Source organism: Dipodomys spectabilis, unplaced genomic scaffold, assembly GCF_019054845.1.
Source record: "Dipodomys spectabilis isolate Male_0828 unplaced genomic scaffold, ASM1905484v1 ptg000001l, whole genome shotgun sequence".
Lineage (NCBI taxonomy): Eukaryota > Metazoa > Chordata > Mammalia > Rodentia > Heteromyidae > Dipodomys > Dipodomys spectabilis.
In genome coordinates, this window is record NW_024870678.1 from 15,037,255 (window position 1) to 15,061,048 (window position 23,794).

At 39.6% G+C, this 23,794-nt stretch overlaps 1 protein-coding gene across 2 annotated transcripts in view; it reads left to right on the top strand.

The window, feature by feature from the left end:
* Positions 1–344: 344 nt before the first annotated feature.
* Positions 345–23,794, top strand: part of Ncoa7 (nuclear receptor coactivator 7) — a 116,515-nt gene continuing 93,065 nt past the window's right edge. The window contains exon 1 of one of the 2 annotated variants that reach the window (XM_042685313.1): positions 345–444. The gene's annotated coding sequence lies outside the window, so the exon portion shown is untranslated. Of the gene's footprint in view, positions 445–540; positions 639–23,794 lie in introns of those variants that run through there. The other variant, XM_042685398.1, reaches the window with a different exon arrangement.

A 23,794-nucleotide genomic window follows, 5' to 3' on the forward strand; every position in this document is an offset into this window, starting at 1 on the left:
CACGGCCCTCGCCACCGCGGAGGGGCGCACAGCGTACCGCGGGACGGGCGGAGCTAGGAGTGGGCGTCGGCCCCGCGTCGCGCCGCCCGCACCTCCCCGTCCCCGGCGCGGGCCCGGAGCTGGTCGCGGCCGAGGCTGTGAGCGCGGGCGCGGCCGCAGGGACGGTGAGGCGCCGCGCGCGCGCGTGGGAAAGGCCCGGCGGCTCCCCGCGGCCGCGGCTCCCACCGGCGCAGAGCTGCGGCTCCGCGGGCACGCGCCCGGTGTGCCTTCCTCCTCCTCCTCTTTCTCTGGCTCGCGTCAGCGCGCGGTCCTCCCGACCCCTCCTTCCGCCCACCCCGGAGGATGCGCTCCCGTGCGCCCCGCGGCACAGGCCCCCGCTCTCGAGGATGCGCGCGCGCGACCCCCTCCTCCGGGACCCGCAGAGCTGGCGCCCCCGCCCTGTAGGTAGGTGGGTGAGGCGGGGCCGGGCCCGGGCGGCCCCGGGCAGCGGATGCTGCGGCTGGGGAGAGGCTGGGGGTAAGGGCCAGGACGCGCCAAACTTGCCTCCAGCCAGGGCTGGGTGGAGTGCCCTGAGGTGTGCAAATGGCGCTGGGTGCAGCCCCTTGATTAACCTGAATCCCTCTTCTGGAGCTCTTGAGGTGGGGACGGGGGCGCGCGAGAGCTGGACCCTGGGGATCCGTGGGGCGCGGGCGGGGGCGGGGGGGGGAGGAGAGTAGGTGGGGGTGGGAGAGAGGAGAAGACCTTTGGATTTGTCAGTAGCACAGGTAGAAAAATGTCATTGCATTAAACAACCACAACAACAACGAAAGTGGATTGGCAGATGTCTTCTTCCTGTCTTTTTAGCCAAAACACGTAGGCGAGCCAGGGGTTGTGTGAGAGGGCTTTGTGGAAGTGGTGGTGGGTTTATTGGTCAATTTCACAGCTGGTTGGGTGGTAAAATGGACTCTCACCGTCCACCCTCTGGGGCGGTTTGGGGAAGGTCCTCAGCAAAAGCCAGCTGTTTGATTTTTTTTTTCCTTCTTCTTCTTCTGGAGGTGGATGAGGTCAGGGTATTCCTGCGCGGCGGATTTAGGATAAGCCTCCTGCTTATCTTGAAGGGATGGGTTTAATGAGTGACAAGTTTGATACAGGTGTCAGAGTTGAGATTCGGCTGCCAGGAAGCAGTGGCTCTGCCGGCAGAGGCAGCCTTGTGCTCAGCCGAACTTCCAACTCCCGGTCAGGGCTTGTATCTGAGAAATAGCTTTGGAATCGCAGTCATACAAGACTCTAATTGAAGAATTCAGTGTTATGTACGCTAATACATAGAAATGGGTGGTGACTGTTTTCCTTCTCTTGATGCAAAATTCCTGTTCTTTCTCTCCTCCCTTCCTCCCTCCCTCCTTTCTCTCTTGGCTTCCCTCCACCCTACTCTGTACCCCACCCCTCTTTTTTTTTTTTAAATGGTGCTTGCACCAGGGCTTGAATTCCGGGCCTGAGAGGTGTACCTTAGCTTTTCCTCTCAAGGCTAGCACTCTGCCACTTGAGCCAGAGTTTCATTTCCAGCTTTTTGATGGTTAATGGGAGATGAGCATCTAATCGATTTTCCTGCCACGGCTGGCTTCAAACCTTGATTCTCAGAGCTCAGTCTTCTGAGTAGCTAGGCTTACAGGCATGAGCCATTGGCCTCCGCTCTTAGATGTAAAATTCATATATTAGAGCTTGCAGCAAAATAATGTCTTCCCAGGCTATCGTTTTGTTATTATATTTTTAATTTATATGAAGGAGTCCCGTTTTTAGACTTTAGGAAAATGGGTCATTGGAAGCTCCAATTTTATATCCAAATATTTAGGTGTAGAAATTTGACAAACTGAATCAAATATAAATTCTCACCAAGAGGAGGGAATCTAAGTTTTTTGTTTGTTTGCTTTTTCTCTCTCCTCTATCCTGTAATCCCCTATCTGGTCTCTAATAGATGCTTCTTACGTATGTTGTTGAATGAAAGAACTGTGTTTTGAGCTTCATCAAAAAATTTAGAATCAGTATATTTTTGTTCTGGGACAAGCAAAATGTATCTGGATTTAAGGAATCACTTCTTTATGTATATAGGCTTACTAGGTTATTTGAAATCGGACATTTTTAGGACCACATGCTATCCTGTGATGCATTATTAAATAGAGGAAGCACTTCCTCTCTCTTAGGTTCATGTCCCCAAATTTCCTGACTCAGTACTAAAGCTTGTTTCAGTTAAAACCCTCAAACCCAATTTAAACAGTACATGGGGACATGTTAGTTATGTAAAAGAATGTATGTCTGGAATTGGTCATACAAGATTATTACCTCCAAATTTACCTAACACAATTGTCTGTGTTGTTTTCCATTATGTTCTTAGCATCTCTGATATGGAAAGATATTTGTAGAATGAACAAATTAATAAATGAGCCTAGGCTAAGAAAAAACAAAAATATATAATTTACATTTTAAAGAAAACTCGTAAGTTATTCAGAGGGAACCATAATTTAGTTAATAAGTAGGATATTAACTTGTTTCAGAATGAGTTGTGGTTTGATCTAATTGTAATGCACTTTACTGAAGGGAAACAGAAAATAAAACATTTAGAAGTCTCTGGGATTCCTAAAGAGGTAGACATACATAATATGGATAGTGGTACATTTTTTATTTGAGGATTGGACCCATGGTGCATGACAAATTCTTTACCACTGAGCCACATCTGTAATCCTAGATGTAAAATTTTAGCTGTTTTCATCAGTATTATAAGTGTTATCAGTTAACAGGTTTGACAGCCAGGCTGATTGTGAAATGAAGTGTTTGGAAGATCCATTGCCTCTCTGCTTTAAAATGTTATTTTGAAACACAGCAAAAAAAATAGCAAGGATAACTATCACATTTTATTTGTTTTGTCCTTGCACTGTGCTATTTCCTGTGTTGATTTTGTTTGTGTTTTCCTAGCTCATAAATTTTATGGGTTACCATTAAATTCTTTTCAGTCTCTGCCTAACACAATTATCCGAGAGTGGTCTCATTTTATTTTCTCTTTGTCATTTTAGTACATCTTAGCATCTTCACTACATATTTACCCCCAAACTTATTTTCACACAGTATGGTAAATCAGAGTTTACTAATATTGCTTCTCTAACCTTGTTAGATTCTTCCAAATAAGAGAGGAAATAATACTTTTATGTTAAAGCTAGTAAGAATAGGGGATCCTCAGGAAGGCACTTAGTAGCGAAAATCTAATTTGCTATGCTTTGTTAAAACAAAGCCAGTTCTGCCATATGACAAAAAAATGACATTTTGCAAATCTTTATTTGTAATATAGGGTACTGAGCAGATAATTGATTTAATTTTAAAAAGAACAGTCTCCTGTGGTTATAATGCATTTTTTACTTTGTTACTTATAAAAACTGTTTGTTTAACCAATATAACTTGAGTACTTAACAATGTGTTGTAACTCTGGGCTTTGGAATCACAGTCAAACAAGACTCTTTCCTAAGTACCCAATGGAAGAGGCAGTATCTTTTTTCTTTTCTTGAGAGTCCAGCAGACAAATGCTCTGTGCTTCCTAGATCTTTGTAACTTACCATCAGCCCCACCTCCCAAAGCACCATGTCTAACCCCTGAATTTCTCTATGCCATTTCTGCATTTTCCTCAAGTGTTTATTTTAGAAACCGGTCTCCTATCTTTGCTAAATCTCATTTTTGTCCTTTTAAAATTTCAGCAAAAAGTTTTCTCTGAACAGGATCCTTTCAGTTTACATATCCTGCAATCAAAATTGCTATGGGTTGTGGAAAAAACTACACAGAAGTACACTTATGGTTGAAGAATAGTTGTAGTATACTGGTTCCCCCTGATCAGGTGAAAAATCCTTTATGCCTGCATATGCTAGAGAATGTGCATTGTCTGTAACTTTGATCAGGAGTAACTTTGATCCTCTAATAGAGGATAGCTAAACCACAGCCATGCTTTATGCTGCTACCTTGAACACAGCAGAGCTTCTTACTCAGCTTCTCCACTCAAAGCTGTGATCTACCACTTGAACCACACCTCTTCTACTGGCTTTTCCCCCCAGTCAATTGGAGATAAACCTCACAGACTTCCCTGCCCTGGCTGACTTCAAACCTTGATCTTCAGATCTCAGCCATCTGAGTAGCTGGGATTACAGGAACACCCACCTGGTTATCTTCACTTTGCACCCATTGTTTTTTACATTGGAGGATTCTGTTAATATAGCAAAAGAAGCCGTACTGTTACATCTTTTCGCATGCAATTCAGACCATGTTCCTTTGTACATATAACTCTGGTTTGAGTCCATGCCAGAAAATCTGTTTCATTCCAGATGCCAAGGAGTAAAACACATACTTCTTAGGAACAATTTATAAATGTCTATTTTTCCCCATCATGCAATCTGGCAGCCAGATAACGGATTACATTTCTTTTTTTACATGGATTTTTTTTTTGTCATTCAAGAAAGCAGCTTATGAATACAATGTGTCTTGACCAACATTACCCCTTTCAGCATTCTCTCTTTCCCCTCCCACCCATTTCCCTTTCTATTTTGGAAAGTAGGAAATGAAGAGTCAAACTTGCAACTCAGTTATAAGAACCGTGTTAAAAACAAAGACAACTCCATAACCTAATATCAGTGTTCTTACTTTTTCCTTGTTCTTTAGTTTTTGTTTTACCTTACTTTTCTCAGTTCTGGTATTTATCTGATCTTCTTCATTTTACTGAATTATACTATTTGAAGATGACTCATCCTTTGTAGAACAAGAGAATAGAAAACATAAAATCAAATAAATGGAAACATTACAGAATTGATCTATGATTTTATTGAACAATCTCTCATTAGTTATGTTAAGCAAGTTTTGAACAAGTACATTAGAAGCTTGTATGTGTAGAGCTGAACAGACATTTTGAAATAGCTGAAAAGGATCTTGAAAACTAAATTCCATTGTTTTGTTTTCATATTTTTTAGTTATCATTGGTTACCTGTACAAGGGTTGATTTTTTTTAAAACTGTTAATTTTCTGCTCACTTGCTAGCTGGAAGTTGATAAAGATATTCAACTTAAGTCACTTGTTTCTGTAGTACCTAGCTAAACAGGAGCTTCTGTATAATTCTTAAATAGTTGCTTTTAGTAAAAGGGTTAATCTAAACTAGTTTTCTGCTCACCACACTCAATTGCCCTGTTGACCTTCACATCAATAAGTCCTATGATTCATCTTTGTTTTTATTTTTTTGGTGGTATTGAGGTTTAAATTCAGGGCTTCAAACTTGCTAGACAAGCACTCTATCTCTTGAACTATTCCTCTAGCCACGCCCCCCCTTTTATTGTAAAAATACTGTAGAGAAGGGGTTATAGTTACATGAGTAGGTAATGAGTACATTTTTGCTTTGTTGTATTTTCAGACAATATCTCATGCTTTTTGGCTGGGCTGGCCTAGGTAAGAGGTGCAGTCCTCTTACCTAGCTAGTATTATAGGCATGGACCATCATACCAACTTTATTTGTTGAGATGGGGTCTTGCTAATGTTTTGCTCAGACTGACCTCATACTGTGATCTTCCAAATCTCTGTCTCCTGAGTAGCTGGGATTATAGGTGTGAGCCATTGTTTTCTGGCTCTTGTTCTTGTTTTAATAAATTAGATAGCAGCTCTGATTCTCTTTTATTTGCCATAGTGTTCAAACTATTTAGCTTCAGAGTTACTTGGCCAGGCACGCTTTGTTCTGCTGCTTTAACAACTATATTAATTCAATTGGTTCAGTTTTGCCAGGTAAATAGTTCTTTACCACTGTGTGACACCAAATTAAGTTTGGTATGCTTACCCATGTCAACAGAGAGCCTAATCATTCTTGACATTTAGTCATTGGTGTACTCTGGGAATCTTTGACTTAAAAATAATCTGAATTAAAAAGTACAACTTTAGACATAAAGGGAATTTGAGGAGAAGTGGGCAGGTTGTCACATAGAAGCTTCTCCTTCTGATCTCCTTTATTGCTCTCTAATGTGTACTTTTTAGAATGGGCAGTATTTCCCCACTGCTTAAAAGGTATAAATGAGGATACCATAAAAAAACTGCCTCTCATCCTTTCCTACCAGCCGCTTGCTTGCCTACCCCCAGGTAGCCAATGCTCTCAGGCAACTGAGGATGTTCTCTGACATTTTATGCATCTACAGGGAAATGTGAGCCCAGAACCTAGTCCTTTTTTACTTCCCTATTTCAGTCATCCACTTGCACTGCCTTTGTCTGGCTCCTCAGAGGTTTAGGAAGACACTCCACACCATGCTTTCACCTAGATTTCAGCCAGCCTCCTTCTGGACTCCCCACTTCTAGTCTTCTAGGCTGTTGCTGGCTGTCCTACATGCATCTTTTTCTGCTCTCTTGGGTTCTGAGAGACGCAGCTCCTGTCCCTGGCCCTTCCCTGCTGTGGCTTGACCACAGTGATTGTTCGCCAACCTCCTCCTTCCATTTCATGGACATTTTAGAGGTCTGAAAAAGGTTCAAGATGTCACCACTTACCACACCTGTCATCTGCCTCATCTTTGGACCACAACCTCTGTTAAAGCTGATTGATTCTTCCTGTACATGTGTACTTATTCTTGGTCTTTTATGTTTCTGTGTGTGCACACACATGCGTGCATGCTCACTGATACCAGGCTTGAATTCAAGGCCTTGTGTTCTCACTTGGCTTTTTCTTCTTTTTTTTTGCTCAAAACTGGTGTGCTGCCACTGGAGTCATGCTTGTACTTTTGGCTTTTTGCTGGTTAATTGGAGATAAGAATCTCTTGGATTTTTCTGCCAAGGCTGGATTGAAACCTCCATTGTTAGATCTCAGCCTCCTGAGTAGCTAGAATTACAGCATGCATCTCTTCCTTCTACTTGAATACTTTGTACTCCACCAGTTTTTGTTTGCAAGCCACACTGAATGCTAGTGTCACCTCTAAGGAACTCCCTTAGTTGAGATTCTATGAACTCATAGTGGAAGGCTCCATGAGTAAGGATTTGGTAGATGAAGTTCCTGACAAACCAGATATTCCCATCACTAAGCAGGTATGTCTCACACAACAGAAATAGCACACATGTATAACTCTTTGAAGGAGTTTGAGTGGATGTGGAGAGAGTAATAGAGGGTGAACAAAGCCAAAATACAGTTGCATCTATGAAGATAGCAAAGTGAAACTCACTAAAAGATACTGAACACTAAGGATAGGGAGGATAGGAAAGTGAGAGTAACTGAGGGTGTCATGTCAATCTGATTTAAATACAGTGTATGAGCGGGGCACCAGTAGCTCACACCTGTAATGCTAGTTATTCAGCTATCTATATAGATATCTCCCCTTGGCTAGGATCAAGAAGGTCACAGTTTGAAGCAAGCTTAGACAGGCTGCATCTGGAAAATAGCTGGTAAAATGCTGGACTGGAGGCATAAGTCCAGTCATGAGCAAGAGAGCCAAACAAGCTAGAGGTTCAAGCCCCCCTGTACCAGCATCCCCCTGTGTGTGTATATACATATATACAGGCATACATATGTGTATGTGTATATACATATATACAGGCATATGTGTATATACATATATAGGCATACATTGTGTGTGTGTGTATATGTACAGGCATATATATGTGTGTATGTGTATATACATATATACTGGCATACATATCTCTGTATGTGTGCAACATTTAAAAACACGAAACAGTGTCCTGTCTAGTGTGTCTGTGGGAAGGGGGAGGTTGAGTAGGGAGAGAGTCAATATGTTGTGTATGTATAAAAAATGGAGTAATGATGCTTGTGGAGATTAGTTGGGGAGGGAGAGTGATGGAAGGGGCGAGTCTGATCAAGATACATTGTGTACATACGTGGAACATGTCAAAATGAAATAAACATCTTGTAACTAGTTGATGCTAATAACACTTGTGATCACAGCAGGGATAAACCATGAGCTAGCTCTGTAGGTTCATCCCTCTTTTGTGATTCTGTTCTCACTGTACAAACATGAGATCTACCAACTTGATACTAGGAATTGAGTGCTCCTTCAACAGTAGAGATACAAATTCTAGACATTGGGTCAGGGTAGCCTGTACAGGATGTTATAATCACAATTTCAGGTGATTGGAACTGGGGCCTGCTCAGTTCCATGGTCTCAATTGAGCCCTTGTCTCTAGTTCTGATGATTGCCTTGAGATATTGCCCATGTCCAGATCCTACTGGAACAGATAGTCAGTAGTACACTTTAGTATTTTAAATCACAGAGCCTTCTGAAATAATTTCAAATTGATTGCCTTTTTTTTTTTTCCAATGCCAGTCCTGGGTTTTGAACTCATGGCCTGTGCACTAACCCTGAACTTTTTTGCTCAAGGCTAGCATTCTACCATTTGAACCACAGTCCACTTCCAGCTCTTTGGGGGCTTAATTGGAGATAAGTATCATGGACTTTTCCTGGCCAAACTGGCTTTAATCACAATCCTCAGATCTTAGCCTCCTGAATAGTTAGAATTATACGCATGAGCCACCAGCACCTGCCCTACTTTCACTGGAAAAATTCACAAAACGAGTTTTAGATAGCCAAGACATGACAAAATATTGACTGTATTGCATCAAGGAAATGCAGATTATTATAATCAGATTTAAAAAGTTAGTAACAATTCTGGCAAGGGTGAGGTGGTGTCAGATCCCACAGATGGTCAGAGGGTATGTTATTGTGTTTTAGATGGAAGGCAGTTTGGCTCATAGATTCCCTTGGCACCAATGATTTTGTTCTGACTATATCCTAGGGAAACAGAGATGAAGCTGATGTTCAGCACTGAGCAACTTATCTCTGTGAGGCATAAGGGTTAAGAGCAAGGATGCTCAACTTAGTTACCTAGCATGGAATTCCAAGACAGTATTTACCACTTAAATAAATAATGACTTAGGAAAACTGATTTCTCCATACTTGGAGGATTTTTATCCTTTGTCAAATGAAGACAGTAAGACCTATCTCCTATACCTACAAAGCGTTACGTAAATTGCATTAAATAAAATACTTGGAAGTCTACTTAGCATAGAGTAAGCAATTCTGTGTCAGTTATTTTCATGGGTATTATTGTAAATATTATTAAAAATAATAGTTGAGGGCTGGGAAGGTGGCTCAGTGGTAGAGCGCTTGCCTTGCATGCATGAAGCCCTGGGTTCGATTCCTCAGAACTACATAAGCGAAAAAGCCGGAAGAGGCACTGTAGCGGGAATGATAGAGCGCTAGCCTTGAGCTGAAGAGCTGAGGGACAGCGCCCAGGTCCTGGTTCAAGCCCCAGGACTGGCAAAAAAAATAATAATTGAGCCATTTTTAAAATTATTGTGCATATATATGGTAAAATATTTATCCATTAAGATAATTTTGAAGCAGACATGGTAATACATATCCCTATAGTTTCAGATATTTATGAAGATTAGCAAAAAGTTACAGAGATCTCCTTTTCAACAAACTTGAAAACGTTATGGTGGGGCATGTATGTAGTCCCAGCTTTGAGAGTTGGGAATTGTAGGTAGGAAGATTATAGTCAGAGGTCAGGCAACAGACCAAAGTTTAAGACTCCATCTGAAAAACTAAAGCAAAAAGGCTAGGACCATAGCTCAGGTGGTAGGCCATGTGCTTAGCAAGTACAGATTCCTGAGTTCAAACCTCTTTCTGCTGGAAAAAAAAAAAAGCGGTTTGAAAAAATATTTAACTACATGGGAGATGTTCATAATAGAGTTAAATATCAAACTGAACATTCAGCAGTAAGTCCCTGATCTTAATAGGGCACCTGGTAGGGTAATGAGCAGGGATCATAATCTGTCTTTAAGGTGTTTGTCTGCATAGTAGAAAAAACAAAAAGTGACTGTTTTCCAGTTGACGGCAACACAGAGATGATTTGTATATTTTCACATCTTTTTATTCATATATTACAGTGGTGTTTGTTAAAATTTTTGCAAATTATGTATCATTGAATTATTCTATTCTTGATTTGCCTTAAGCATGTGCTGAAGTGTTTTACTTTCTCTTCCTCATTTCAGAGCTGCTAAACTCTCACTTCCACACTTTCTTCACCCACATATCATCTGCTGGGCATTTTATTGCATCAAACTTGCTTTATGTATAGATTTGTCTTAAACTCTGTGTGTGTGTGTGTGTGTGTGTATGTCTGTGTGTGTGTCTGTGTGTGTGTCTGTCTGTGTGTTTGTCTATCTGGGGGTTGAGGGGAGGGCGACGGAAGGAACCCAATAGTAGAGGCTAGCCTCTACTATGGAGCTACTTCCTCAGTCCCTCTTGAAGAATGAAGTAGCCTGAGGGAGACAGTCTGTGAGCTTTCAGTGTTGGCACCTTTCTCAGAGAAAACTGCTTAGGCAGTGATGGGACCAGATCCTCTCCACATTTATCAGTGTCTCCCACACCCATCCTGCTTGAAGTTGGCACTCTAGGGAAATTAGCATTCTTTATAATCCTCCACGAGTGGGATTTGTACTTTCTTGTATGAACGGGAGAGCAATTTCTGCTTCTTTCTGCTTCCCTTCCTATCTGAAATTAACTCCTACATTTCTTCCTTTAAGGTCAGTCTTCCATACCACTTGATAACTTAATTTTATGGAACACTATTGATAACTTAATTTCATGAACACTAAGATATCTATTCTAATAAATGAACTAACATTGACTTGCTTTATTGCTTAGTTCCTTTGGTAAGCTTATATAGGTGGTGTTTCATGTTAATATATGTCCTTTGTTTTTCTAGAATAGCATTATCTATAATGCTCATAAAACAGAAAAACAGAACATTTTGTTGGCATTCTTAGTAGTATAGGTTTTTAGTTTTATCTTCTTTTCACAGACTTCTCTTTATTTATTTTCAAGATTAGAATGTTACATCATTTGTCCTGTCTTAGAGAGATTAGCCTGAAGATCTGATAATAGATTTTTCCTTCCTAAAATCTAAAAACTACAGAAAACACCACAGTTAACAAGTACCCTTGTGGTGAGTCTAGTAATACACAAGTGAATCCTAGTCGAAGGACAACTCTGTCATCAGAGTTGTTTGTTTGAGCTAAACAATTTCATGAATGTGTCAGACATTCATAAGTATGTTAGAATTTCATAGATCTTGCATTTCCTAGAAAGGACTGAAACTCAGGACATGTTTTCACATAGTCTTGACTAGTGCTTTCCAAAGGGGGGCAGGGGTTTATGCAGCTGAAAACAATATATATGAATTTATTATCTCACAGTTACAGGGACTCTGTCCAAAGTTAAAAGTAGGCTGTGATTCCTCTGAAACCTCTAGAGGAACTCCTCCCAGCCCAGTTTCCTCTGCTTTGTTGGCAGTGTGTGGTGTTCATGACTTGCTGGTATATCATGTTATTAGTCTTCACCTAGCATTCTCTCTGCGTGTACCTCTGTGTGAACATCATCTTGGGTTAGGGACCGACACATTCCAGTATGACCTCATCTGAGTTGATTCCATTTGCTACAAGTACCCAAATAAAGCCACATTCTGGGAGTTACTCCTCATGATGACTTTAACCTATGTTTTTTGGAGTAACACAATTTAACTCATAAGCAAGAAATAACATTAAAGTCTATAGATAAATATGCCAACACAGCACGAGATAGATTAGATTAGCTATGGGGTCAATGACAAGTGGAAAGAAAGGAAGCTTCTTGGACTGTCTGCTGGCTGCTTCTGACTCTAGGCCTTGGTGTTGGAGGATTTAGATAGTATTATGTGCTTTAATGTAGTTTTAATTCTTGTAGTTGAAAAATCCCCATAAAGTTACTTGTGGATCCAGATGTTCCTAAGCATGTACTTAAGTCTTTTTGTTTTTCTCTTGCTGTATAATAGCTTCCAAACCTCAGTGGCTTAAATCCACAAATATTCATCTCATGTTCATGGACCTGCAGGTTGTCTGTGGTTTGGCTGCTCCTGGCTGGGTTTGGCAGTGTTGTACTGGGCAGGGCTGAGCTGGACTCTAGCAGCAAGGCTGAGGCTGGGAGCCAAGCTGGAGAAGGGAAGGCAGCTATCAAGAGCAGACTCTTCTGACAGAGAGAAGCAAATGTCCACTATCTCTTAGTGCCTCGTGTCAAAATGTGTAACACTAAAAATGTTCATGGTCTATTGAACAAAACAAGTCCCATAGCACATTGGATGAGGATGCAGGCATAGTCGTTGTTCTAGGGCAAAGCTCTGAAATTACATAGCCAAGGCAAGGATTATTGTTTAATTCTAATTTTGTTGTGGTGGTGATGGCATACATAGTTGTAAACAGTAGTAACCTAGTGTGACCAAAGAGCCATTTTTCTTTCTGGTGCTATAAAAACTTCTATATCAAGCAATGTTTAAGAAAAAGAATCTTAACTTTTTGTCCTAGCCTCCTGAAAAATTATAGTTGAATACCCAATTTTCTTCAAGAAGAGCTCAGAGTACTTCACGTTTCTGGTTTATAGTCACACTTGGCATATTCCATGCCTTGTAGACAGACACTTGTTTTGGAGCCCACATTAGTGTAGTTATCACAATTTATACTTTGCTGAGCAAAGCAAAGAGTGCCTCTCTGTTGTCACTCAAAGCGGCTGAGACAGAAGCCAGGAGAGTTTCTGTTCTCGCGAGTGCGTTCTGATACAGGAAAAAACAGGATAAAATCATTGGCAGTTTACAAATGTAATTGTTGATTTGAATAGCATTATTGACATAGAACCACAAATGGTTGCTTGGGAGCCATCCTTCTGAGACCTTTCTGAACAACCTGATCCTCTTCTTAACTTTCCATTGAGTTTGCGCTGTATGTGATGCATCTCATTTGGTTTGAATTTTCATATTATTTCCCCTGATTGTTTTGTTTTATGTAATTCTTGCATCCCTTTTCCAAAATGGAAGTTTATTTAGGAATATTGAGCCCTTTCTGTATGTAGAGAGTTTACATAAATAATTTAGTGCCTGGCATAAAATTGATTATTTAATAAACGCTCACTAAATGGAAGAAATGACTGATAAATGTGTTACGTGCATTAAATCGTTTCCTTTTGGGTTTTGCTGCTTACATGCTTCCTGCAAATAAATATGCAGGAAGCACATTAAGAAGAAAGCTCCTTCTTTATTTTTTCTTTTACAGTTTTCTAAGAGTATGCCACTGTATTTTGAAAATCCATTTGATTGCAGACCTTATCCACAAAGAGCAAAGAAGCACGCTGCCTTTTCCTTTATGAATTGACAGTTTACCCGTTTAGGTGAACCACTTATTGATGGTCTTAGAAGTTACATTTAATTTTTGTAAACTAATGTTTACAGATCATATGTTATATGGGTTTTCCTTTTAGAAAGGCATTTATTTGAACAGTTTAGCCATTAAAGTGTATTGTGGTTTATTTCTTTCATCAGTTAACTTTTGATTTAGACCCATCATCGCTACCATCACACCAAGCAGTAATAATAATATAGCAGTAACGGTAATCGTAGTAGCAGCAGTGACAGTAATAGTAGTAACATTATTCATACTTACTTCTGGAATAGAAAGAGTTGTGGCATGGTTTAAGACAAGGACCTATGCTGGGTGGTGGCACTGGCTCTGTGCATTGGGCACCAGCTAGCAGTGCACATTAGCACCCATTCTCTGCAAAGTTTGTAGAGTTCTCTAACAGTGCAGTGACTGCAGAAGATGGTGAAGCTTATTTCTTTTGGGGCTGGGCTAGAAAATGTCTGTGATTTTAGGAAATCAGTCATAATAAAGTAATGAAAGTTATTATAGTAAATAAAGAATTCCAGAACTGAGGATAAAATTCTGCATTTCACCTGCTTATTAATTGATATTTAGGCCTTATCACCTTTAGATTTATCTTGGAGATAATCTAATATGATCAAATCTTGGAGAATCAGTAGAGGAAAATACCATTGTGGGTGATTTTTTTTTCCCACTTCTCGCATGAGGGCCAATTATGTGCATTCAAGAGGTATTAGTGACTGATGATAAGTTAAAGGAAGTTTTCTCTTAGGGTTAGGAGCTGAAGTCAGCACAATACACTCCTTTCTGCTCTCAGTACCTGTAATAATTTCATGACTTAGTGCAGATTTATCCTGCTATCCTATGTGTGCAGATAGAAAGTAGCTAAGCCTAAAAAAAAACCCAAAAAGAAAGTAGCTAAGCCTGACTTGTATCTTCTGAGTGTCAGATGATACATTTAACATATTAAAACAATTTATAGAATTTTTGTAGGACCATACTTTTTTGTTCTAAAAAAGAGCTATAATCCTAGTGCTTAAAAATGACTTTTGTAGTTTAAAATCAATTTTTTAAAAAAGATCAATATTGCACATTCTGATTTTCTATATTTACCGATCTGTTTTCTGTGGAGAAATAATTAGATTGGCAGACAATTACATTTTGGAACAATACAAAGGAATTTTCCAGCTGCTAAAGAGAAATACTGCTAGCATAATCGAAGACATTTCATTACTTCTGTTCTTAACATTGAAGAGGTAATTAATTTAATGAATTATTATGAAAGCGACTTTCCATATAGCTCTTCATCTAATCTCAGCAAGATATATTTGATGACAAATTCACTGCAGTACATTTAGAAATATGCAGCTATAAGTAACAGGAAAACAGATCAGCATTCACATCCTCAAGGACAATTGGCCAGAAGATTGCTGTTCAGCCCCTTGTTGGGTTTAGCTGTGGTGAAATCCAGGAAGAACCAGGAAGTTGATGTGAAAATCTCTAACAGGCTTATTACTGCAGAGGTCTTCACATTAGAGGTTCTCTCTTTAGGATCAGACATGAGCTGATCAGTCTGGGTCTGACTGTTGTGGTAGTTTGACCTTGAATAAGTTGTTTAATCTTTCTGAACTTCATATTATCTGCAAAGACTGAGAATATTAACTTCTTGCCATGGGACAAAACCTTGGGAGCATATTGTTACTATTCAAATCTAGAGTTTTTGTTTTTTTGTCAGTCATGGGGCTTGAACTCTGGGCTTGGGCACTATCCCTGCGCTCTTCAGCTCAAGGTGAGTGCTCTACTGCTTGAGCTATAGCACCACTTCTGGTTTTCTAGTGGTTTTATTGGAGATAAGAGTCACAAGGACTTTCCTGCCTGGGCTGGTGTTGAACCATGATCCTCAGATCTCAGCCTCCTGTGTAGCTAGGCTTACAGGCTTGAGCCACTGGCACCCGGCTCTATATGGTTTTTCCTATTTGGGACAAATTTGAATCCAGTTCTTCAGACATTGTTGAAAGTGATATTTCATGAAATATTGGAATTCACTGAAATGAATGAATAAGATAATAGGATTTTCAGTTTCACAGTGTACCAGATTCCAGAGACATTTCTTGAGAGCCACCTGTTAGACACATGCAATCTCTATTACAGTTCTCTTCCAGATAAGGGCTAGAGAAATTGGGCAACTTGCCCAAGGCTATACAGTACATCTTGTGGGTGGTAGAATTTGGATTCTGACCAGGACTGTCTTGTTTTAAACTGTTGCTTTGTCTTAGTAACAAAAGTGGTTCTGTGTTATTCAGAAAATGCATGCCATATTGAAAAGAGGTGATTAGAGTTTATAAAATCTCAGCCTTGGTGAATTTTAATTTCTTTTTTGTCAGTCGTGGGGCTTGAACTCTGGGCCTGGGCACTGTCTCTCAGCTCTTCAGCTCAAGTCTAGTGCTCTAGAGCTTGAGGTACAGTACCACTTCTGCCTTTTTCTGTGTATGTAGTGCTGTGGAATCGAACCTCATGCATATGAGGCAAGCACTTTACCACTGAGCCACCTTCCCAGCCCTGAATTTTTATTTTTGAATTAAAAAGCTTAGTAATTAATGGAAAATATTAGTTCACCCATATAGCTTGACTTTATCTCTTAATAGTGGTTCTCAATGGATAGAGTACCCAGCCCATCCCCTAGAACATTTTGGGAGCACAGTTTACAGCAGGACACTTACTGGTATTTTCTTGGGGGAAGCAGAGGTGCCTAATGTTCTACAGTGTGTGGCAAACATGAAGAACATAAAGAACTGTCCCTTATAATCAGGAAGTCGATTTCTTCTATAGGATCTTATGGCAATTATTAGGACAGTCTACCAAAAATAAAGAGATTTGTTTCAAATGATCATTTATTTGTTTGTTTGGTTATTATTTATTTGGTTATTATTTACAGTACTAGCTTTGATCACAGTATTCCACACCAGTCCCGATTTGTTTCTGTCTACCCTATTCATCGCTACCCCTCAGTGCCTTCAGTTTCCTGTACTTGTTGTATATAGTAAAATGGTTTCTGATCTCATTTCTCTGATCGCTAAGGTGGTCCTGTAGAAGCAAGTACAAGTTCATGTCTTTACATGAATTTGTGCCTGAGGATTGAGTTACTGAAATACCTGTTTCAAAATCCTTTTTGACACTTCATTCATATTTAAAGCCCAATAATTTTACACCTTTTTAAATACTTGTTATCAGATTTTTTTGGGGGGAGCATTCTATTGAATTTATAAAATTGTGTAAGAAGGTTATACTGTCTGTGAATTTCATTTCAATACTATAAAAGCCATATAATAAACCATTTAGGTGAAGGTGTTGATTTTTACGAGGTTAAGAACTGCTCCTTGTCTAATGGAGACCCCTTTGTCTTTTGAAGATCTATCCATTCTTTTTACTAAATATAGGGTTTTTTTTTTTTTTTTTCTGTGCTGAGGTTTGTTTGTGTGGCCTTGAACTTGCTAGCTAGAACTCTACCACTTGCACCATGTCTCTAGCTTTGCTTTTTGCAGGTTATTTTTGAAATGCAATGTAGCAAAATTCTGTGCCAGAGCTAGCCTCAAAGCATAATTCTCCAGATATCAGCCTCTTGAGTAGTTAGGAGTACAGGTTTGAGTTACCCTTACCTGGCTAAAAATTTAATTGCATGTCATTTAACAGTTCTGGTTTTCCTTATCACTCAGTATTTCTCCAGTAATGTGAGACTTGGATCTAAATGCAACCCTGACACAGTCTAATACTGAAAAGTGCTAGCAAGGAATTCCGTTTTTTAAAATTCTGGTTGATTGCATTTATGGTGGGTTTTGTGTGTGTGTGTGTGGGGGGGGGAGTTCACAGTTGAATCATAACACTAGATATATGGATCTTAGTAACATCTAAAACCATAATTCATCTTCACTTGTATGAACACTAAGCTCTACCTCTCTCTTTCCTTAAGCCCTCATCAGTAAAACCCCAGATTCCTATGGAATAATTTTTCTTCCTAATAATTTACTCCCTTCTGCATACATTTGGGGTCTTTCCAAATCCCAGCATTCTAACCTGGGTGCTCTGTATCTTTCCAAAATGGTTCTAAGGAGACGTCTATCTTTTCATTCAAGAAGGGCACATTTAGTGGCTTCTGAAAGAATACTGCATTTTGCTACTAACATTCCTCCAGGCAGGTCAAAGGTTGGGATCGGCCTCCAGCTGCAAGCTGAGGTTAGTCGGTGAGTCAGCACATACCCTTTGGTATGGTCAATGATTTTCCTAATCCATCTAATTATGAAAACATCTACTACACATCCAGCCCGCAGATCTCCAACTTGTCCATAAACAGCTCAAAAGAAACTGACCCAATGTCTTTTAAGTGCAGTTATACTTCCTTCTTTTAACCAATCCCCTGGAATAGAAGCTATGTCACAGAAGGAAGTTATTCAATCATTGTAGGTTGATTATGCCAGCATCCTCTCTTCCACCAGCTCTGCCCCTCCAGCTATACCAGACCAGGATTCCATGAACACCATACATTCCCTTCCCACTGCTTGGCCTTTCTGCACTCACCATCTGGAGATGCCTGCTCTACCTTCATAGCTCAGTACTGGCGTCATCTGTGATTTGTCCCTGACACTCCTTTCCTTTTTCTTCAAGGTAGAGTCAGGTGCTCCCCTTCTATATTCTGTGATTCTCTGTATCTGGCAGTATCAGAACCCTCACCATTTCTCCTTTACCAGCTGAGGATGTTGTTGCAGCTGCCAGTTCTTCTTGAGCTGTCCTTCCTTTGTATTTGCCATGGGATTCTTGGTCCATGGTAGATGTTTCAGAAAGGAATCTGCCTTGTTGTTCTGGATGGTTGGTATTCAAAGCATATCCTGGCTCTCAGGATTCACTGTTTTCTATACTAGGTCCTTACTAACCTGCACTCAGTGATCATTTCTCAGATTTGGCTGAGATCTATATGATTTGCTCCACAATCCCCTTTTAACTTCTGTTGAAACTTTTCAGTGTATTTGCTCATTTTCAGGCTTATGACATGTCTCACAGATTTGGCAGTTTCCAGTTCTTTTATTTCACATGTATTTGCATGTCCTTTTACATGTTCTGATCTGAGTGGGCCAGAGATAGACTAGGAACTTTGATGGAATTTTTCACATCTCTTCAGTTAGAAAAAAAAAACAGTCCACTTAAACTCACATTATTTAGCTTAATTATTTACAGGTCCAGTTAAGGACCCTAAGTAGAGAAAAGATGACTAACTCATCAAGTTCTTTGCTAATTTTACCATTCATAGATCTCATCTATGGTAGCTTTCCTTGGTTATCATTTTGCTATCTCTTTCTCTGCCATTACATTTGAGTTTTGTCATTGCAACTTTAAGTTTTTGTGACACATTATGTATTTGGGTGACATTACCTACTAGTTGTTCCCTTTGCAGGAAGGTTTGTGGCTAACATTTATGTTTAGTTCTGTATCTTTGTTTCCAGGTTTCTTGTTAAAGTATTCAAATTTCTGACCTTAGTTAACACTGGAATTTGACTATCTTTTTTTGGTTTAGATGACATTGTTGCTTTGAGATAATGAACACGTGTCACACTTTGGTAAAATGTGTTTTTTCTAGGAGGAAATGTCTGCATTAAAAAGGTACATTTTGGTGTGTTCAGCAACTGGCCAAACTTAGAACAATAAAGCTTCAATGTGTGTTCCTGTCATTGATTTGTTTTGTAGGAAATATGTTATTGGGAAAACAGCTGATAGATACCCTAGATTAGCCCTGACAGGTTAGAAGTAAGTTCAGGGAGCTGTGGAGTTCAGGCCCTTCCTTGTTCTGCATAGTTCATACTGGTTTGATGCAGTAAGGAGGTCTCTGATAGTTCTCTGCTTAAATTCTCTTTAAACAGTGCTGTGTTCTCAAAAAGAAAACACTTCCATTTTAATGCAAAATGCATGTCTTATAGGGGAGGCCCATTCTCATGTGCCTTTTCTTTCTTTCTTTTTTTTTTTTTTTTTTTTTGTGCTGGTACTAGAGCTTGAACTCTGGACCTTGCTCAGCTTTTTGGCTCATGGCTAGCACCTTACCCCTTGAGCCATATCTCCATTTTCACTTATGCTGGTTAATTAGAAATAAGGGTCTCTTAGATTTGTCTACCTTGACTAACTTCAAACCTCAATTCTCATATCTTGGCCTCCTAAGTAACTAGGATTATTTATGAGACACTATTACCTGGCTGCCCAATAACTATCTGAATTTAGATTTAATTGACTATTCTGATTTAAGGTTGCAAAAAGAAATGTTTAGACAGATCCATCCTGTGTTCCCTTATACAATTCCTTTTGGTCTATATACACCATCAATGCAGGAAACTCTTCTAAGTTACTGTTTGAATGAGTCTACAGTAAATTGATGTGTGGAAAAGTCAACATTAAATGAACTGAAGGCTTTTAAGAGCCCATTATAACCACTTACAATGGAAAATGTAGTTCCCATTAGAAATTGATTTAAAGAGCTTTGGTTCTGCACTGAAGCATGAAGGCTGCTGTATGGTGTTCTGTTCTGTGCAAATCATTTTTATAGCACCCTCTACCTACCTACTTCTGTTTAATCTACTGGTGTGTTTCTGGCTGTAAGGATTACATCTGTCTTGTTTAAGGAAATAAAAAAGTTACACAGAAAGGAAGTGAAAGATTACCATGTCTTTAAAAAATTTACCTAAAAGAATATATATATTTAAAAAAGCCCGATGAGTTCTAAATAGACACAGCAGCACCAGATGTCAGTTCTTGGATCATTTACTCTTTTTTCTTTTGTTCCTTTCTGTCAATATTTTTTTCCTGGAATCAAACATTAGTTTCTGGCTCAGCTTGCAATATAAAAAAATCCAATTAGGTTGTTATGACTTCATTTTTATTCATGAGGAGAAACCTAATAAACAGATCATTTGTATCACACAGGAGAGAAACTTCAAAACAAACCACTTGGCCCACAGCAGGGCAGAGAGATGTGGATTCTAATCCTTTCAGAAATCTGGGAGAGTCTGGCAAAGGCTATATCCTGTGTGTTCAGATACTTCTTCATTCAGAGGAGTCCTTCAATTTGTATTGGTCTGTCCTATAACTGACTTTATCCCCAAGTTTGGTTTAATTTAACTCTTTGTTTAGCTTTGATGTGGATTTTTTATATACTGTGGTACCAGTGGTGTGGTGCCAGGTGTTTAGGAAAGTACAAGGAGCATATGAAACATGGGGGTGTTTGCCTTGAGGGCAACTTGTTCTTAGAGTTGAGGAAGCTAAGTGAGCAGGCCTTGCTTCACCAGGCACTATTAAGTACTTCTCAGTAAGTATAGATATCAAGTGGAATAAGTTCCTGAAGAGGAGAGAGGGAGAGAGAGAGAGAGTACACAATTGGTCAGGGGTGTTGTCAAGTAGAATTAGGGAAGAGAGGGAACAGGAAATGATGTCAGGTTTGGGGAAAGATATTTCTAATTGATCCAGAGTTGAGGAGGTCAGTGCATCCAAACAACGATGGGACTCAGGAGAGGAGGACACTCAGCCATGATCTTTCCTTTTTCTTCTTTCATCACTCAGACCCTTGAATGAATATTACCTACCTCAATTCACTTTTGCTTGGCTTCTACTCCTACTCCTCCATTGATACAGTGCTGTTGGAGATCTTCAATGACTCCTCAATGACTTTACCTCCGATTGCTCCCACCCATAGGGTCTATGCTGAGGTACTGGACACTTCAATTGCCTTCTGTGGAAAGACAAGAATGTGCCCCCAAATGGGTTCAGTGTAGCTAGTTCCAGTGTAGCTAGTACTGTTGAATTAGGGAAATGAATTGGCATTTCTGTTTCAGCTTCTTAGAAATAAAGGTTTCTGAATCATTGTATGGTTGTTCCCCTTACAGGTTTGTGGCTAACCTTTATGTCTAGTTCTCTAGCTCTAGTCCTGTATCTCTGTGGTTGTACCAATAGCCACTGTCTTGCTGGTCTGACTATGCCCTGCTCTTTTAGATAATCCATCTTTATGGAATTCTTTTTCTCTCTCTTCATTACATATTGAAACCCTAATCGCCCTGAAAATTTTGTTTTATTACACATCTCAATTAAATTTGAACCTCCTGTGTTCTAGATTTTTACTATTATTCATTGTCCAGCTCCCAGTTACTATCTTACAGTTTATCTGCTGTGTCTTTTCCCCACTGGGTCATAAACTCCTTGAGGGCCGAGCCCATATTATTTGTGAACAAGCTGTGTTGTTACTGTGTCTTCCATTGTTTCTATGCAGGGCCTTATGGGTAATTGTCAAGCATTCAAAGTGATCTCATCATCATGTTATTTTTTTCTTTTCTTTCTAACCACAACCATATGCTGATAATTTCTAATTTCTCTCTAGCTCTCCTTATTCTCTCAAATTATTATTATTGTTGTTGTTATTAGTATCATTATTTTGTTGGTCATAGGGCTTGAACTCAGTTCCTGAGTAATGTTACTGAGTAACTTTCGCTCAAGGTTTGTACTCTACCACTTTGAGTAATAGCTACACTTTCTGGTAGTTAATTAGAGATAAGAGTCTCATAGCCAGCTGCTCTTGCCCAGGCTGGCTTTGAACCTTAGTCCTTAGATCTCAGCCTCCCAGGTTGCTAAGATTACAGGCATGAGCCACAAACACCTGGCTTCTGAATTTTTGATGTTATAAAATGTCTGCTGAATTTTAACTTTGAATGAGCACTACAAAGATAACATGTTCACAACTGATTTCTAATCTTGGTCTTCTCTATTCCCTGCCCAGTCTGTCCTCTTCATGCTATTTCATGGTATCTTTGCTGTCATAATCTGCCTTGTCACTGCAGAATCTTGGAGGGTGGTTTTCATTCCTCCTATGTTGTTTTTATGAAATAATCTATTTGCCTTCTAAATACTTCTTACACTCATACCTCTCTGTCTTGTCTCTTGGTTCTGAGGTTGGAGCCTTAAGTAATTTACTATAACTTCTCATGAGACTACTTTCTTGATCCTACCAACTGAATTCTTTATATTATGATTATGTCATAATCCCTCCTATGAAACCCTTTGATGATTTCCATATGTGTGTGTGTGTGTGTGTGTGTGTGTGTGTGTGTGTGTGTGTGTGTGTGTGTGTGAGGGGTGAGAAAATTGGTTTTATCTCAGAACTGGCTCTGCCAGATTTGGTAGTGACTGTTTGCAAGTGCTGCTGTCGGTCCAGCATCCTCATTTAGTGATGACAAACAAGCTGCAGTGTAGGGTTGGCCAGTGGGAGATAATGTCTAAGTTTTAGCTGCTTAGCAGACATACAAGGTCTTCTATGGCTCTGTTCCTTTCTGAGCCTTTGTCTTCAGCTCACACCATGCCTTTGCTTCACGCTTCAACAGGAGCAATGGGGAACTCTTGTATCTCTCCGCTTTTGATCAAGCTGGATCTTTAGTTGGGAAGCCCATACTCATAAGCTTGGTGGGTGAGAGAAGGTAGCATTGAGTATTATGACTTAAAAGTTTGCTTTTTTAGTTGACAGGTAAAAATTACGTATTTTTGTTATGTACAGCATGGTATTTTGAAATATGTACGTAGCTGAATGTCTCCATTGAGCTAATCGTTCCTCCTGGAGACTCCAGTGGCATTCTGTGTCTCCTCCAGCACAGCCCTTATCTCATTACCTTGAAATCCTGTGTCTCTCTCACAGGACAATAAATTCCATTAGACCAAATATCATGTCCCATTATCCTGCAGCTCTGGTACTTATCACAGTACTTTTCATGCACTATGTATTAGGATTACATTGTTTAATGAATTCAGGAAATAATTTTGATCCATGAATGTTCTTTGCCACCTTAAAAATACTAAAATTCGATTTGTGAAAATGGTTTTGTTTCAAGGTGAAAGGATGGGTACAGGAGTGTAAACATTTCTGCAGGAAATTTAGATTGAAGCAGGCAATAGGTAGACACAATGAGAGTGGTGTATAAGGAATTTGGAGTTGGAGACAGCGTTCATTAATGGTTGAAACCTTGGCTAGTAAGCATAGGTGAGGATATCAGTGGAGAGAGGAAGCAGGGAATTGAGAACACACCCGGAAGGAGAGTGGTTTCCTGATCCTTGTCCTTTCGTTTCTACATTTGCTCAAATGGAATGTTCTGGCTGGGGTGTTAATCCAAAATACAAGAGATCACCAAAGTGATTTTTATTTTTATTATTCTTGTCAAACACCTAAGAGAGCCATGCCACATAATTGTCTATGAGACATGTTCATTATTAGTTATTGGAAAGAGTGATTATGAGTTTATTATTTTAAAAAGTAAGTAGCATCTACAAAGTTAGCCTATAATTCCCCAAGTCAGTATAAATTTTCTTGGGTCCATTTTGAAATAAGTGTTAATTTTGAGGAAAGTACTTTGGATTGGTTTTCCATCAACATTCTGACTTGTGGTTTAATTCCAATTGTAGTTTTGTGATTTGCCTCCCTGTACCACCCCTTCCAGGGAGCATTTACATTTTGTATTGGACTCATGTGACTGTGTTTCCTGGTTAAAGTTTATCTTTCATTTGTTT